Source organism: Narcine bancroftii, chromosome 5 (genome assembly GCF_036971445.1).
Source record: "Narcine bancroftii isolate sNarBan1 chromosome 5, sNarBan1.hap1, whole genome shotgun sequence".
NCBI classification, from domain to species: domain Eukaryota; kingdom Metazoa; phylum Chordata; class Chondrichthyes; order Torpediniformes; family Narcinidae; genus Narcine; species Narcine bancroftii.
The window spans coordinates 133,869,021-133,887,139 of NC_091473.1; the positions used below are offsets into that span (position 1 = coordinate 133,869,021).

The 18,119-nt window shown below is 44.5% G+C and overlaps 1 long non-coding RNA gene across 2 annotated transcripts in view; it reads right to left on the reverse strand.

Moving 5' to 3' along the window:
- Positions 1–575: 575 nt before the first annotated feature.
- The window catches only part of LOC138762813 (uncharacterized), an 18,298-nt gene continuing 754 nt past the window's right edge, over positions 576–18,119 (reverse strand). The window contains exons 2-4 of one of the 2 annotated variants that reach the window (XR_011357169.1): positions 10,449–10,671; positions 7,883–8,225; positions 576–949 (exon numbers count right to left, since the gene is read on the reverse strand). This is a non-coding gene — a long non-coding RNA (uncharacterized lncRNA). Of the gene's footprint in view, positions 950–7,834; positions 8,226–10,448; positions 10,672–18,119 lie in introns of those variants that run through there. The other variant, XR_011357168.1, reaches the window with a different exon arrangement.

The following is an 18,119-nucleotide window of genomic DNA, read 5'->3' on the forward strand; positions in this document are numbered from 1 at the left end:
GCTTCTTTCCACTCACCACTCCAGTCATGCAGAATTCACACAGAAAAGAATGACTGATTTTAAACTCATCCATCTTCAAAGAAATACAATTTAACCAGTCATTTTTTTTTTCTGTGGATTTCTTCGGGTAAAATACACAATGCGACACTGGCAGAAGTCATACTAAAATAACCTTGAATCTCAAGTCTAGCCAAGTTTTTAAAATCTTATAGTTTGAGGGCTTTTTGCATTGAAGATACTTCAATCATCTACACAATTTTCCAGGAACTTTGTAGTACAGACAATGTAATTTAAAAATGATGTAATGCTCTTTCACTTTCTTTGCAGTTGAAATTACCCAGTATATTTCCTCACTGAATTTGGGGACTTTTTTGCTTATGGGGAGATTAGGAGTGGATTTTGGATCTCTCCCACCTGATCAATTATCTAATTGAAAGCATGTTTTCATTGAAATACACAGCTTCACTATAAGAAACAGAAGTAGTAAAAGGGCCATTCGGGCCCCCACAAAGGATCTAACATTCAGTGATGACAGAACGTTCAGGTTTATTATCATCTGTATATATACAGCCTGATGAAAATGCATTTCTTTAGACCACAGTACACATGCTTACACATATAACTCACAGCACAGAAACACATGTATACATAAAAATATAATTGTGTGGCAACCAACACATTTGGTGTTCAGAAGAACCAGCTCCGATTGAAATGCACGCGTAGTCGGAGCAGCCTATGCCAAGATGGCGCTGGGCATCTTACCCATCCCCTCAAGGAAAGGGACCATGTGTGAAGTATGAATAGCTGCCAGTCAGCGACTCAATTTCCAGTTCCAAGCAGCAGGAACAGGGAGTGCCTTTAAAGCGCTCAGTGAGAAAACAATAAAATAGCGAGTTTTGGAACGAACCTGTTGACTGCCGGTCTCGTTATTTGCTCCGTAGCGCGGACGCTACAATATAAAATAAATATGCATAAATATTTCAGAATAATTTGCTCATTTCATTAATAAAAGATCCAGGGTTACATGATGTCATTCATCAATAAAACAGCCCAGGGGAAGAAGCTATTTTCCAGCTTAATTTTGATGTTCCTGTACCTCCTCCTCAATACTACATGATGAATGGGAGGAATCCTTGATAATTCTTTGAGACCTCTTTAAGCCATCAGTAGAGGAAAGGGAGACCCCAGTGATCTTCTTGGCCATTTTAATGATCCTTTACATTGACTTCCGGTCCGATTCTTTGCAGCCTCCATTCCACACAATAATGTGGTCAAGATGGGGGCTGTTGCCTTGTCAACCACCTTAGGAAGTGTAACGACTAGAGGGTTATCAGGGAAAGAGAAAGACTAATTGGAGCCCAATTTCTACATGAAGTCAGAAGATATGAGTGAGATTCTGAATGAATGTCACTAGCCAATAAACTCAGGAACCACTTTAATGGACCTTCGTGTCACCACCTCTGTTATATAGTCAGGATAATAGGAACTATTTTGTAACCGCGTAAGAATACACCCTTCTCACTGTAGTAACTGTAGTGTACCATTGTGGGGTGTATGTGTTAACAGTTTCCTAAGATGTTGGAAGACATCAGTAAGTAAAGTCCCTTTTGTTATTTGAATCTTTCATCTCTAAGTTATTTAAGAAGCTTCCCTAATAACTCCAGATACATAACAACCTCTGTAACAAGTAAAGACACACCAGAGCTACATAAAATTGGGGTGAGACATATTGGCATTATTGGGGGAGGGAGAAGGTGCGGACAGCACCAGGTGACACCATCAGAGGGGGTGACACCAAAATGACAGTCTATAAAATTCTTGTGCAGTGTTTCAGCAGAATTTTATTATTTTTATAAAAATATCCCTGTAGTTAGTTATAACAACAAAAACATTTTTTTTTCAATTTTATTATTAAACATATTATAGGTAAACAATACATGAGGAGAATCCGAGTGCAGAATCAAAAAGGAGGAAAAATCACTAGATAACATCATATGATATAACAGATTGCATTACACCACAATTAACGAATATGTGCTCATCTCCTCAAAATGAAATCTTCAAAAAAAGAAAACATTTTATTATATAAAACCCCATCTCATCTAAGAAAAAAAAAAGACTGGGAAGCCTATCCTGAGAGTTTATTAATAAAAATTAATCATCTGGTATTCGCCAACAAAGAGAAAAGAAATACAGTAAAATTAAATATAGTCCAGAAGGGAAAATAATTCTACTAACTAAGTCACGTGGAAATAATTTATAAAGGGTCACCAAGTCTCTTTAAATTTCACAGGGTTATCAAATGTACAACTCCTAATTTTCTCTAAACTTAAACATGACATAATTTGAGAGGACCAGTGAGTCAAAGTAGGTGAATTAAAATCTTTCCATTTAAATAAGGTAGCTCTTCTAACCACCAATGTAGAAAATGTACAACCCAATGTATGGAAGTGGGATGTATGGAAGTGGGAACTTGTCCCACTTCTGGGACTCTAATTCCAAAAAGAGCAGTCAATGGGTTAAGTTACAAACTAATATCCAGTAGAGTTGAAAAAGCCTTAAAAATATCTATCCAATACCTCTCAAACATTGGGCATGGCCAAAACATATGAGTTAGGGAAGCCATTTCTGATTTACATCTATCACAAATAGGACTAATGCTAGAAAAAATATGAGTCAATTTGTCTTTCAACATCTGAGCCTGATGTACTACTTTAAACAGAATCAAAAAATGATGAGCACATGTTGAAGAGGAATTAACCAATCCAAAAATCTTCTCCCATGATTCCTCTGGAAGGTGTAACTGAAGTTCCTCTTCCCAGGCTCTTTTAATTTTGCCATTAGCATTTTTCCATTTTTCATAAGACCAGCTTACATGTATCCATATACCTACAAGGTTAAAATTCTATGCTAATTTATTTTCTGAACTCCCTAATGCACTCCAGAGTGCCCCCACCCCCACGACTCTCCGCTCAGTGCTCTCTCCACTCCAGACATGCAAGGAGCACACACCTGTTTCTTCTATGCTTGGTACACTTGTACCAAGTCCATGGTGGGGGTGGGGTGGGGGGGGGGTGGTGGGGAAGTGACACCAAGAGTTACCACACCAGATTACATCAACCTTAGTGAAGTATCTCCACTCTTGCAAGAAAGCCAATATTTTATTTGTCTTTTTAATTCCTTGATGTACCAAAATGTTAACTTTCAAGATTCAAAATTTAAAAAAAACATAGCATACTGTAATAGGAGCAGGAGTCGGCCATCCGGCCCATCGAGCCTGCTCCTCCATTCAACAAGGTCATGGCTGATCTGATCATTGACTCAACTCCACCCACCTGCCTTTTCCCCGTATCCTTCTTTATGTAAAATCTATCTAACTGAACCTTAAATATGTTTAATGAAGTAGCCTCAACCACTTCCCTGGATAGAGAATTCCATAGATTCACTGCTCTCTAGGAAAAACAATTTTTCCTCATCTCCATCTTAAATCTATTCCCCTGAATCCTGAGGCTGTTTCCCTTAGTTCTGATCTCACCTACCACTAAATACAATTTTCCTACCTCTATCTTATCTCTTTCATAATTTTATATGCTTTTTAAGATCTCCTCTCATTTTTCTGAATTTGAGTGAGTATAATCCCAGATGATTTAGTCTCTCCTCATAGGACAACCCCCTCATCTCCGGGATCAACCTGGCGAACCTCCTCTGGACTGCCTCCAAGGCCAGTATATCCTTCCTCAAGTATGGAGACCAGAACTGTACACAGTTCTCCAGGTGCGACCTCACCAGTACCTGGTACAATTACAGCATGACCTTCCTGCCCTTGAATTCAATTCCTCCAGCAATGACGGCCAACATTCCATTTGCCTTCTGTTGTACCTGCAACCCAACCTTTTTCGATTCATGCAGTTTTTCACCATTTAAATAATAGTCTGCTCTTCCATTTTTCCCACCAAAGTGGATGACCTCGCATTGTTTTATTGTCATGTAATAAAACAGGAAAAGTAATATTACATGAAATTTCCTTTAGTCTGTTGTAATGCAGAAAAAGACTTGCCATGAGCAGAATTTGCTTGGCTCTCCTTATAGTCAGAGAAAGAGAAGTAAAGAAGAGGGCCCCCCCCACCCCCACCAGGGTTGCTGAATGTCCATAGATTCCCCTACAGCACTCCCGCAGGCTCTACAGCCTCACAGTCTTCAGTCCCAAACCTTTGACACGATCAGGAAGCCTTCAACGCCCTTGGCACCCTCTTGCGTCTCGGTTCCAATATCTGGTACCGCTTCTGCCAGTCTCAAGTTTCACAATTCAAGTACAAGCCCATTAAGGCGCCTTTTGGTGATAACACTTCCCAAATTCTCACTGGTTAAAAAAAAATTTGCATTATTTTTTTCCAACTAGAGTAGATAATCTCACATTATTCCACTTTATATATCCATAAATGCCTTGACTTTTCATCACATGCATCACCTCTCTGTATCTCCTCGAAGCCTTCCATCCCAGCCCTCACTGCCTACCAGCTTTGCATCATCAGAAAACTTAGATATATTACACTTCATCCTCTCAACTAGACCCTTGATATAGAATGTGGACAACTGGGGAGGGCCTCAGCAACAAACATATTACTCCTCTATTTTCTGCCTGTTAACCAGTCATTAAACTACACCAGTCCATATGCGTCATATGGCATAGAAGTAGGTCCTTTGACCCAACTCCACCACTCTGAACAAAATATCCTACCCACATTAGTCACACCTGCCTGTGCTTGGCTCGTATTTGTCTAAACCTATCCTATCCATGTATCCATCCACTATTTTTTAAACTGTTGCAATAGTACCTGTCAACCGCTTTCTCCAGCAGCCTATCCCATACCCATCATGCTTTGTGCAAAAAAATTACCCTTCAGGTTTCTATTACTGTAATTCTCTCCTCCTCACCTTAAACCTCTGCCCACTGGTTACCTATTCCCCTACCCTAGGCAAAAGACTATCCATGTTCACCCAATCTCATGATTTTGTTCACCCAACACTTTATGCTCTAGTAATCTTTTGTCTGGCATCTTCAGGCATTCATCGTAAGGATGGCCAGAGGATTTTTCTCAGAGCAGCGAACCAGTGATGAGCTCAGCAGCTGGGAGATCCGCTCGGGCTGAGGGCAACTTACAGTTGGGGGACCCACACGGCCTATGGGACGCTAGGGACTGGCTTGTGGGAACCAGGTATTAGAGCTGGGATTTGAGAGAGTTCAGAGGGCAAGAAGGGTTCCCAAAGGGCCTCGGGCGCTGAGCCTTCCTGACCGTGTTGGAAGCTCAGATCTGGAGCTCGGTTTACTGATGGATCGAACAGGAGTCTGAACAGCTGCAGAGGTTGTGGGAGTACCACGAACACTCAGTCGCTGCTTTTAAGCTGCAGCACCCCGGTAGCCCCCCTGGGACCCAGGTGCGATTAGTGGGGCAAAAGCTGAGGGGAGGATAGCCCCAGTAAATCGCCAACCTGGCAATTTAAAGGGGATCCTGCCCCCACGATAAGTGAAGCATCATGCAAACTAGTCTCCCCTCTCCTGTCACTCGTGCTCCACTCTGCCTCTGACCCGTGGCAGCTGATGTCTCTGCCCCTGCGCCAATGACCCCTCTGCTCCAATGGCAGCGACCCTTCTCCTCTTTCCCCCGTGGCAGTGACCCTTCTCTCTCACCCGCAGTAGCCACCCTCCTCCCGCTTATCGTGGCACCCCCCCCCCAGCCCCCCACGACATTGACCTCTCCCCCCATGGCAGTGACCTCACTCCCCTGATTGTGACCCTTGTCTCTCCCCCTCGCAGCAGCTCTCACCCCCTCCCTTCTCCATCCCGGGCCCTGGCAGTGACCCCTCCCTTTCCCTGATCACCCCAGATACTTCACCAAGGGTTTCCCTGTGACTCCAGCGTGTAGCGCTTACCTCACAGGTGTAACCAGGTTGGCCATTTTGCTGTTCAACCTGCCGTGTCCTGGGTACATTTAACTAGGTTCCCTGACCACCTCTAAGGTAGGGCAAGGACCCGGTTGACTTTGGATGACACTGACCGGGTCTGACCCTTGTGAGTGGGGCACTAACTGGGCAAATTGCCCAGTTAACCCCATTTTACAAGGCAGTTTGAAAGCACCTAGTGACTCTGAAGGAACTCTCTTTTGCTTCTCTTTCTCAGTTACTGTAAGCACTAATGACGACTGCCTTATGACAGGCAGAAGGCAACTTTGAGTAATATTACATATTCTGTACTATTACATGACAATAAAAGAATGTTGAATTCTTGAAGAGTTGAAATGGCTAACATGAGGGGGCATAGTTTTAAGGTGCCTGGAAACACGGGGGGGAGGGGGGTGCGGGGGGGGATGGGGGGAGGGATGTAAGAGGTAAATTTTTCACGGAGAGAGTGGTGGGTGCATGGAATGTGCTGTTGGCAATGGTGGTGGCGGCAGGTACAATAGGATCTTTTACGAGACCATTAGATATATACATGAAACTGAGAAAAATGGAGTCCTTTGCAGAAGGAATTCTAAGTCATTGTTTGAGTTGGCAAAACACTGTGAGCCAAAGGGCCTGTACCGTGCTGTAAATTTTTGTGTTCTATGTTCTATCTTAGCTAAAAGTTCAAGTGCCAACAGATTTTCCCTTTTATATTCTACAGTAAAGAGCTAACAAAAACTCTACCACATTTGTCAAATATGCTTTCCATCCACAGAATTACATTGACTTAATGGTCGCATTCTCAAGTTTTCAGTTCCAACTCCCTGAATAATAGACCAGACATTTTTCCCACTACAAATCTCAGGCTAACTGTTCTTCAGTTCCCTCCCTGTTTCCATTCTCTCCCTCGTTTCCTAAATAATGGAGTTACGTTTGTTTTCATTCACCTCTCCGAGAACTGCACTTGAATCTATGGAATAAAAACTCATGCATGGTGGAGGAACTCAGCTGATCTCGCAGCGTCCATCAGAGTTAAAGATATATAACCAATGATTCAGGCCTATGCCCTTCTTCAAGATACCTTCAACAAGGTATCTTTACCTCCTATGGACGCTGCAAGACCGGCTGAGTTCTTCCAGCATTTCTGTGTTTCCACTCTAATCAGAGTATCTGCAGACTTTCGTGTTTCACTACAATCTATGGCAGTTTAGTAGATAATAACCAAGGTTCAGGCCCAAAATGTTGGCAATATATCTTTATCTCCTCTGGTCGCTGAAAGACCAGCTGAGTTCTTCCAGCACTTTGGAACTGCAATCATAGTCTTTCTTGCTTCACTTACAAGGCAAGAAGGCACTGTTGATGATGGGGTCCTGGTAGTTCCAAGTTCATCATCCTCTCATTGTCCATATACCAGACAACCTGACAAAACAGCATCTCCCCAATCATGATGCTTGGACAAAAACACAGAACGCTGTAAATATGTAAATAAGAGTCCAAGATTCTCTTGGCAGTTCTCTAATAATCCTCTACATATGGTTCCAGTCTGATGCCTTGCAGCGACCATATCACACAATGATGCAGTTAGACAGGACACTCACAATTGGGCTCCTATAAAAATTTGTCAAGATGGGAGGAGCAGGAGGAATGAGATGCTTCTTCCAGAGCTCCTCCTCCCTGGGTCCTACTTCCGAGTCATCACACCTGACAGCACCGTACAGATTTGAAGACACACTGAGGTCTGTGCCCATGAAGGTGGTGCCCACCATTAGCAGCGCAGTCCACCAGGCTTACAGACTCCAGTAGAGTGGTGAAACATCAAAGGAAACCTGAGAGACAGCACGCACCCCTTCACCACCCCACCCCCCCCCCCCACATCCAAAGAAGGAGAAGCCTGGGAGAGGATCATAAATGCCACAACAGCAGACCAGCGTAGGGCTCATACCAATTCACAGCAGACTGCAGGCTCCTAGAGATTGGCTTGCGGGAACCAGATTTCGGGACCAGGATGCAATAGTGACCAGGGCTCCTGAAGGGACTTCTTAATTGTATCAGGGGTTCGGAACCAGGGGCTGAGGAGAGGATCTTGATGCCTGGTGATCGGATTCACTGCTGGACTGAACCGGAAAGGAGCCTGTGCTGTAACAGGAGGAACAGATGCAAAGAAGTCGGCAGCACTGGAGGAGGTGGTCGGATCCACGGACCCTCAATATCTCTGAGGGGACTCTGTTTTGCTTCTCCTTCTTGTCTTATTGAGGGCGCTGGACCATTGGTGCCTCTTTGTGTGCCTTTACAGGGCAAACAAAAGAAAATAAATTAGGAGAATTTTGTGTACATGATAATAAAGGAATCTTGAATCTTAATTTAGCAAATACTAACTTTTTCCCAATGCCAATTTCTCTGAGCTCCTCTCACCTTGAAATTTCCTCCCATCTTAAAGTAGTGGTTAGCACAGCGCTATTACAGCGGCAGTGACCCAGGTTTGAATCCGACACTGTCCATATCTGCACGGGTTTCCTCGAGGCGCTACAATTTCCTTCCACTCTTCAAAACATGAGAGGGTTGTAGGTTACTTGGGCCATACTGTGTTGTATGTCCAAATTTTTAAAAATAAATTATTTCTGGGAGGAGAGGGTTAGGATTAGACTTCTTCCCACAAAGGAATGGATGAGAACTTCTCAGTGGAAGCAAACTCACACTAGCAATGTTGACATAGTGCCATCTAACATCTGCTTGCACTTGCTCAAAAGTTTCATGAGCATTTAGTTACATCCAGTCAAATTAGCATTTTCATCACAGAATTTCATAATCACATTCCAGAGTGTTTTACAACCAAATGGCTTCTCCTTCTTAGATCTTCTCTTAATATGCTCCAATTCTTTGGGTTCCAGAGTGACAGATGAGGCCAGTGGAGTTGATACGTTCCTTTGTTTGTTCACATTGCCCATCTGTATTGGGAGGGGGGGGGGGGGGTGGGGGGTGTCTCAACACAAATGTTCCCTTGAGTCATTGTGGGCCAGTCACGGATGTATAAAAACATTGCAGCCACCAATTTGGGCATAGTTTACACCTGTTTTAATTTTGGAATAAATCAGGCCAGAAGATTGGGGCTAATTCTTTTAATCTTTACAGAAGACTCTTGTTGAATCTTTCACTCCCACCTGTCAAGTCAGGTGGCCGGTTTCCTCTCTTGAAGCATTGAGGTGGCACTGGATTATTTTAAATTTAAATTTACAGCACGGCCACAGGTCACTGTGGCCCACGTGTCTGTGCCACCCATTTACACCCAATTCACCTACACGCCTGAGATGTTTCAAACAGTGGGAGGAAACCGGAGCCCCCGGGGAAAACACAGACACAGGGAGAGCGTACAAACTCCTTACAGGGAGTGCAAGGTTTGAACCCCGGTCTTGATTGCTGACACTGTATGGGCATTGTTCTAAACACCACACGAACTGTGCCAGCCCTTCTACCTTAGATTATTGCTATAGATTTTTTTTTTTTGCGAATGAACTATATTGGACAATGGAGATTTCCCTTCATGAACATTTTTGGGTGTATTTTTTATGGATTTTGGGCTGCTGATCACAAAAATCACCTTAAAAATTTCCTATCACTTACCTTTTTCATTATATATAACCTATTTTTGTTATTTCCTGTATATTTTAAGGCTATTAGTATATTGCTCACAAAGCCAGCTGTTTTGGTCACCTGGACATACACTCAGTACAGGTGTTATGCAAATATTTTCTTAGGCCTGGGCATGCTTGAATAGGATAGATGCAGACAGACTAATAAAGCAGCTCATATGTACAGATGATGTGCATTACATTGATTATAGATTGAACACATGTTGATGCACATGTTCTTCAGGCAATTCCATAGTGAGTGTACTTAACGATAGCATTCATTTTTCTGCATTTCTACTTGGACTTCTTCCCTGCTGACCTCGGTACAGTCAGTGACAAACAAGGTGAAAGGTTTCATCAGGACAAAAGCAGCATCAGGCCAACTGGAATCCATTAGTGCTGGCCGACTATTGTTGGGCACTGACAGGAGAGGCATCAGGTGCTGAATACAAAAGAAAATCTGCTGCAAAACATTTTTTTAGGTCAGTTGAACTGATGCAATGTGCCAGCGTCATTATCTGATTAAACATGCTAAATTCAATAAAAGTTAATTTAATGTTTCTCTAACTTCCTACGTGAAGTTGTCTATGATACTGTCCCCAAAATTTTCCAAGTTGCCACTGCCTAAGCATAGCGGAGCTTTAAATACAGTTCACCCTCCTCCCTGTTTCAAGTCGTGAAAAGGAATAACAACGAGGAGATGCGATGGATGTTCGTGTGCCCTGTAATCCTTGGAGGTTGGCACTGCATGGGGAGAATGTTAGTGTACCCCAGGCTCTGCACGCTGTGCTCTATTTTTGGATTGTGGGGTGCATCTTCAGTGCGAGTTGCAGTCCAATTTACACGCCCCAATCCCGTGGCACTAAATGGAGTAACACTCACCTCCGCTTTTTGTTTTTTTTGGTCTTCGTTGACTTTTGCTGGAATTGCGTCGCTTCCCGGTAGGAGGCGCAAAGTTCCCGGCAATTCTCCACCAGTGCGGGAAACGGGGAGAATTGGTATTTGCAAAAGAATCTGACCTCGTCCTATTTCTCAAGCCACGCTGTTTGTAACGGCAAGTAAGTGGGTTATTTGAGAATGAACCCCTCGCATAAAACAAAGTGATCTGACAAGAAACAAGAACACAAAATATGGGTGTTTTTTTTTAAAGAAAATGACTGAAAGATTCTAGATGTTTCATGTTGAGAGCTAATGCCCGTCTAATGCTTTCCAGAAGGACGGAGCCAATTCCAGAAAGTGGAGACAAAATTGATACGCTATGTTCTAAAATCTTTATCTGTGTGTGTGTGTGGCTGTTGAGGATCAATGTTGCTTAAGGACGTGGTTACAATGCGTGACACGGGTTGGCTTGGAGGGAATAAAGACGAGAGAGAAAAATGAAGATAACATTTGTGCAGGAGGAGGGGGGAGGAAGATGTGATGGGAAATCTGGTGAATAAAATAAGCCCATCTTTGTTTTCAGAATTAATGACGCGGTTAACTCGGCCTCTGGCAGAGCGATACTGTAAATAAAATACATCAGGCAGTCACTTTTCAAAGAACAAGTTGAAGAAACATTGCAGGGTGAAATATGTAGCTAATTAAACCTATTGGTGTAAGAAGCTAAGAAAGTATATGCGCTCGCTGGATTCCTTATACTAATGAATCTGAACTAATTTGCTTTGACTGATGAATTTTCTGTTAGCAGAGGGGTAGAATAATTATCAAATTTATCACAGGACAGCTCATTAGATTCTACCTCCTTCATATTCACGGCGCTGTGATGAAGCGTGGATCTTAATCAACTGCAACGCTGGAGAAAACGCTCCACCGCCAACAAATAAATGGGTGTGCGTCTCTGGAAACTCTTTTCGCTGGGGGATTTCGAATCTCCTCGACATACTCTTGCCTTGATCATTTACAGAGAGGTGAGGGAGAGAGGAGGAGGGGGAGGGTGGAGGCAATATTTCCGAGCCACTTACCAAAAGCTCATTAAAGAACAAACAATAGGATCTCCACCGAGACTCCCCGATGCAACTCACTCCATAATTCACCCTTGTTTTAATAGTTGGGACAAATTAATTATTCCATTGTGAAAACGGTATTATTCACATCAGTCATTTCGATGAATAGGGTTGGAAGGCGGCTCTGGGTGGAATTTGTGCAGAAATTAGAAAATGGAACAATCTTCGTGTCAGCGGGGAGGAGAAGAAACAATGGTTCATTAACAGCGAGGAACTGCAATCGCGGTTTCAAATAAAAACGAGCTTGAACACGTGAGGTTTTAAAGGGGGGTGGGGGAGAGACCATTCCCTGGACTGCTGCGCTCACCAGTCTTGTTAAAGTTGCTCTATAAATGAACAACTAGGCTGAACTATCGTCGATTGATACTTTCCAGTTGACAACGTTTATTTTCGTGCGCTCTCGTCCACTGACATGCATGCAATACACATTCATTAATCCTTGGCTTCGTTTCTGGGAAATTCACGTTCAACTGGGAAGTTAGCCCCGAACCAACATAAAACTCGCCAGATACCTTGGATCATTACCACGCGTTGTCACTCATTAGGACGCTCGTTAACCCTGTCAATCTGAAAACCAGGAGAACTGCAGTTCACGGTTGTTAGAAGAATGAAAAGCAGGGTCACTTTCCAAGGAGACCATTCTGTTGCATAATAAGACATTCACTCCGCCTGACTCCCTGTAAATCTTTTTTTGCAAATTGGTAGCATCCTCTGATGTCAATCAGCCTCAGTGATCCATGAACAGCCCATGATGGGGTAATGGCTGGGCTTTGAGCGATTACCGCGCTCCCGTCATAAATCTCAGACTCTCCACGTGGATTTTCCCAGTGCCATTAGAGTTATATTTACTTTGACATGAATTATAGGCAATAATTCATTCGCGATGCACACACGGCGATAACTTCGCCATGCTGGGAGCTGAGCTCTGCTTTACAGTCAACCTTTTTTTCGTGTGATTACCTCTCTGCCTCTAAGTAGCGGCAGCAGATTACATGACGGACAATCTTCTCGTCATTGGTCGCACCGCAGTGTCTTAACCCCAGTGGACCAGCGCCCAGTCTTGTGAATATATCTGGAGCTTAACCCAAAACGGGTCAGGGACGATTAAACCTCGGTGAACCTGCGAGTTCATTTCGAAGTAAAAACACAGAGCTGGAAAAAAGGTGAGCAGGACAAACCGTGCACTTGATAGAGCGAAGAGAACCAACGTTTCGGGCTTGAGGCCAGATTCAGAAGTGCGTGCTCTAAACGTCTATATCTCCAGATAAAGGAGTGAATGAACTTCATAAAATGAAAACAAAAAAACAACTTTTATTAAAAACACACGTGAACAGATTTGGTTTCAGGGGGAAAAAAAAGAGGCTCGAGGAAAAGATGCTTCCAGACCTGCTGGAGACGCAAGGAGACTCCAGATGCTGGTATCTCGAGAAGGGGCACGGGGACAGACACTGCAGGAGGAACTCAGCGGGACAGACGATGTTTCGGGTGGGAAACCCCGCGGGGGAGATGGGAAGTATTGAAGATGAGGAGGGTCGGGGCCAGCGTGGACAGTGATGGGAGGTGGGCTGGTGTACCCGGGTAGGGGAGCAGGAGAGGGGGCTTTTGAAGTCAGGGGTAGCTTGAGATTTAGCCCTGAGAAAGGAGAGCAAAGAGGGGCAATGTTAACAGAATATGATGAACACATTCTATTTAAAATTGATTGGGAGGTCGATGTCTTGCCTCAACGATTAAGCCTTTTGACGGCGATATGGGGTGAACTAAGAATAGAGGTTGTTCACTCATGTTCTCATGTCTCTTCCTGTACTGACTTCTACCCCGCGTTCTAGGGTCTTCACTTCCCCCATGATAAGAGTGAGATTATTTTTCTCTCTGTGTTGGGCACAGAAGTCAATGGGTGATTACACTTATCCAGCAATAGCTTGAATTGTCGCAGCCACTTCTTATTTTTAATGTATATATACAGCACTGCAACAGGTCTTTCGGCCCACGAGTCTGTGCCGCCCAATTTACACCCTATTAACCGACACCCCCTCCCCCGGTACGTTTCGAACGGTGGGAGGAAACCGGGGCCAACCACGGGGAAAACCAGCGTGGACACGGGGAGAACGGACCAACTCCTTGCAGACAGCGCGGGATTCGAACCCACGTCCCGCTTGGGGCCAGGTCCGATTGAGTATCTGGTGAGAGTTACAAGGATATTAAGTAGCCTACTTCCTGATCTGGTGTATTGTGTTGATTTATAGGACGAGGTATGACCATCCTTGACGTTTCAGTCATGGTTAATAATAGTTCAGCTAAGTATGCATATAATTCTACTAAACTTATTTATCTAACCTTCTACTAAAGGTATATGCATTCATTCTATTAAAATGATATATTTCTGCTAAATGAATATTCATGCACCAAAGAAACTGTTCATTTCAAATTAGGAAGTAGTCTTGAAATGATTGGTTTGGTCTCAGGGGCAAATGCACGAAGAAGAGTATGGCAGATGCTTTTGGGTGGAGGGGCGTAAGAAACAGGAGCAGGAGACTGTTCCATCTTCTGGCCTTGTCCTGTCATCCTGAAACATCATGGCCAATATTTTGACTCCCGCTCCACTCATCCGCAGTATCCCCCCACCCTTCATTACCCATGGCATGCAAAATCTATCGCCATTCATCTTGATTAGACTCAAAGGCTTGATTGCTGATAGCTCTCTGGAGATTTGCACCTACTTCATGTGAAACAAAATGTCCCCTTACGATGGCTGACACTCTATTCCGAGAGAGTGATGCATCGTTTCTGACTCCAGGGGACGGTGGGGAGGGTGTTTGTCCATCATCCACCCTGTCAAGAGCTATGGGAATGCTAGATGGTTAAATAATATCACTATTCAGTATACTAGAGTCTAGGATATACCTGCCTTGTCATCTTCTTCCGAAACCTATTCTAGTCAACCCTTGTTGCTGCTGTCTATCATAGTAAAGGGGTAGGGGTGGGGACAGAATTCTACCTGATACTCATTTATAATGCATGGTGTCATATAGATTGCAGCGTAGTTAAACTGTGAATAGGGTCATTTGGTCAATAAATTAATGGGGCGGTTTCTAAGTTACTGCATTTGTCTTCTCCATCTTTCCCCTGTACTCTCTGCAACAGGAAACTGGCCTCGCTTTGCTTGTCTTCAGTTCAATGTGAAATGCTAACATTAGCCCTTTTTATGCTGACACCCCTCCCCGCATTTTAGTCGGCTCAAGTTTTTTTTAAAAAGGCAAATTTGCCATTTATATGACGACCTCAGAGCTGAGTCAGGACCCAGCTTCCAGAACTGAAGGAGGCGGGGAACATCAGACATACATGCCAAGAAGGGAAGGGGTAAAAAAAACACACAAATGCTGGAGAAACTCAGCAGGTCAAACAGTGCCTGTATGTAGCAAAGGTAAAGATACATCACCAACTTTTCGGGCTTGAGCCCTTCACCAAGAAAGGAAAGTGGCCTATACTGGAAAATGGTGACCAAAGAGCTCTAGTGGAGATCTGTGCAAGCAGTCTTAGGACTCAGACAGATCTCCTGTGTAATGTAATAGCCTCTATTAATCGTGTGGGTTTAAAAAAAAATCGAGCTTCTGGGTCGCAGATTGACGGCTTCATCGCAATGTTATCAGCCCTCCCTTTTGGAGCCGCATTCAGTGGCATTCCTTTTACGAAGGAGGTGGAGCGACTTCACTCCACCTCTGAGTCTACCCACCTCAGGTGGATGGGAGAGAGAGCGAGTTTGACCAGTCAATTCGAACCTTTTATGGAGGTAAATGAAGCATTTTAAAGACAGAGAATCTGTCTTTACAATTTTTTTTGCTATAAAGGGGCCTAGTGTTTCCCTTTTCTCAGATGCTGCCTGACATGCTGGGAGTTTTGAACATGTTCTGACTTTATTAATTCAGATTTCCAGCCTCTGTAGTTCCCAATTTTAATTGACATTCCCAGAAATATACTCAGAGTGCCACACTGGATGAGATAACAGGATGGTATATTTAAACTTTGCTCTCAGCCAAGGTATGATTTCAAAGAGGAAAGAGCTTAACTCTCTTTCGCCACTATTTGGTCAACATGTAGTTTTTAGTTTCCGTTTTAGACATACAGAATGGTGACAGGCCCTTGTGGCCCGCGAACCGGTGCCGCCCAATTACACCAAATAACCTATAAACCATGCACATTTTGGAGGGTGGGAGGACAGCGGAGCACCCGGAGGAAGCCCACGCAATCATGGGGAGAACGTACAAACTCCTTACAGAAAGCATTGTTGGTTTGGAAGTCAGGTGTTGCACGAACCACTACCAACTGTGCTGCTCTTTTGATTTTCTATGAAATTGTTACTTTAAAACACCAGAATTGGAAGTGGAAGAAAGCTCATGCACACTCTGCCATTCAACCTGATTTAGATAAATTTAGACAAACAGCATGGTAACAGGCCATTTCAGCCCACGAGTCTGTGCCACCCAATTTACCCACACCCTCGGTACATTTCGAAGGGTGGAAGGAAACCAGGACCCCCAGAGGAAACCCATGCAGACACGGCGAGACAGTGTGGGATGCAAACCGTAGTCCTGATCGCTGGCACCTTAAAGGCGATGTGCTAACCACTAGGTCAACCATGGTGATGGCTGATCTTTTACCTCAGCGTCATTTTCCCATGTTAAGCCAATATCCCTCAATTCCCTTAATATATATAAACGATTGATCTTTCTCATCAAACAACCAAGACTCTATGGTCCTCTTGTAGAGAATTCCAAACATTCACTTTCCCAAGATGAATAAAGGTCTTCTAATCTCTCTCCTGGGTGGCCAGTCCCTTAGTTGGAGACTGAGATCCCTGGATCTAGGACACCCCACCCCCAACCAGGAGAAACATTAAATCTGGATTTATACTGTCGAGATGCTTGACAATTGGCCACTTTTTAGTGAAATCACCTTCTAGTCTCCTCAACAATACGTTTAATCTGCTTCATCGGTCCTGGTTGGGCATAGCGACCACCCTGCAATTAGTACTTTGGCAATTGCTGGGAGTAATTTAGTTGCAGTCTTTGTTTCTTGGTGACTGCAACACCTTGGTTTCTTGCAACACCTGACATCAGGTAAGACTGGACCGTTTAGATGCAGGAACTGTGTTGAGAAAATCCAGAAGAGGTAGACAAAACAGAGCTGCAGAAGAGTTTGGAATCAGATGAGGGCACGGGTTGCCGAGAATGAGAAAAATTCGATGTTGAAATGGAAGGGAGTGGAGCTTATCACCGCGCCAGTAAAGCGGGTTCGATTCCGGCGCTCCCGCTTCTCCCCCGTGACCCGCATGGGTGCTCCGGTTTTCTCCCACCCACCGAAAAGTACAGGGTTTGGAGGTTCATTTTTATTTTGCATTTGGGTGGCACGGGCTCGTGGGGCGGGAAGGTCTGTGCCGTGTATTTAAATTTTAAAAATGAAAGAGTTGTTTCTGGTTTAAGGCTGTCCTGCAGAAATATTGTTCCTGAAGTTCAGGTTTAGGCTTGACCTCACAATGGATGAAGCCGAGGACAGATCTGCCACTGTGGGAGGGGTTGGCGATAGGAAGCTCGTTTAGACTCGCAAACAGAGCTTAGGTGTTCGGCACAGGGGCCGTCCAATCTCTGTTGGATGTGGTTAATGGGTCATGGCGAGAAAGCAGAATAGGGTACTGTAGTGGTATGATCTCGAAGAGTGGAGCAGGGTCGAATGGCTGAATGGCCGCCTATTGTTCTATACGAGGGCGACCCTTCGTCCAAAGTCCCCACTTGTCCGCCGGCTCTTCGCAAAGGAAACTCAGCCCCGGAACACAAACACCAAGCAGAAGGGTTGGGATTCGGGGCTGCTTTCCGCCCAAAGAAAGCACAATCGGGCCACGTTCTGGACAACTTCAGCAAGGCTGTTGGTGGGGTGGGGGGGGGGGGGGGGCGGATATGGAGATCGTCCGGGCCTGTCTAGTCACCACAGTGCAATAGGTTGAAGGCGCTCCTACTCGCTCCCAGAAGAGTTTATTTTCTTCACATTGAAAACTAAACCTGGGGAGGAGGATTTAAAAAATCAACAGGGTGTCGGGCTGACATTTCTGGTAATTCCTTCAAAGAGACACCGGTCACTTCCAGAGTGGGAGACATTCGAGAAATCTTTCCAGGGAGGAAATGTGTCGTGTCTTTAGTTCTGCTCAACAGGTTGGCAGGACTTTCCACAACCGTCCCATGGGCGACAAGAAACCAATGGCTAACCTTCCCTGTCACTACTTTCCAAAGGGGGAGGAGGGAGCGTGGTATGTGTGACAAACTTCGTGTGTTTGACTGTGGGACAGCTGTGCGTGTTGGTCAGCTGTGTTTGTGTGTGAGAGAGAGAGAGAGGGGGGGGGGAGGGAGAGAGAGGGAGGGGAGAGAGAGAGGGAGGGAGAGAGAGAAGGAGGGAGAGGGAGGGGAGAAAGAGAGGGAGGGACAGAGGGGTGAGATGGGGAGAGAGAGGGAGGGACAGAGGGGGGAGAGAGGGAGGGGAGAGAGAGGGAGGGACAGAGGGGGGA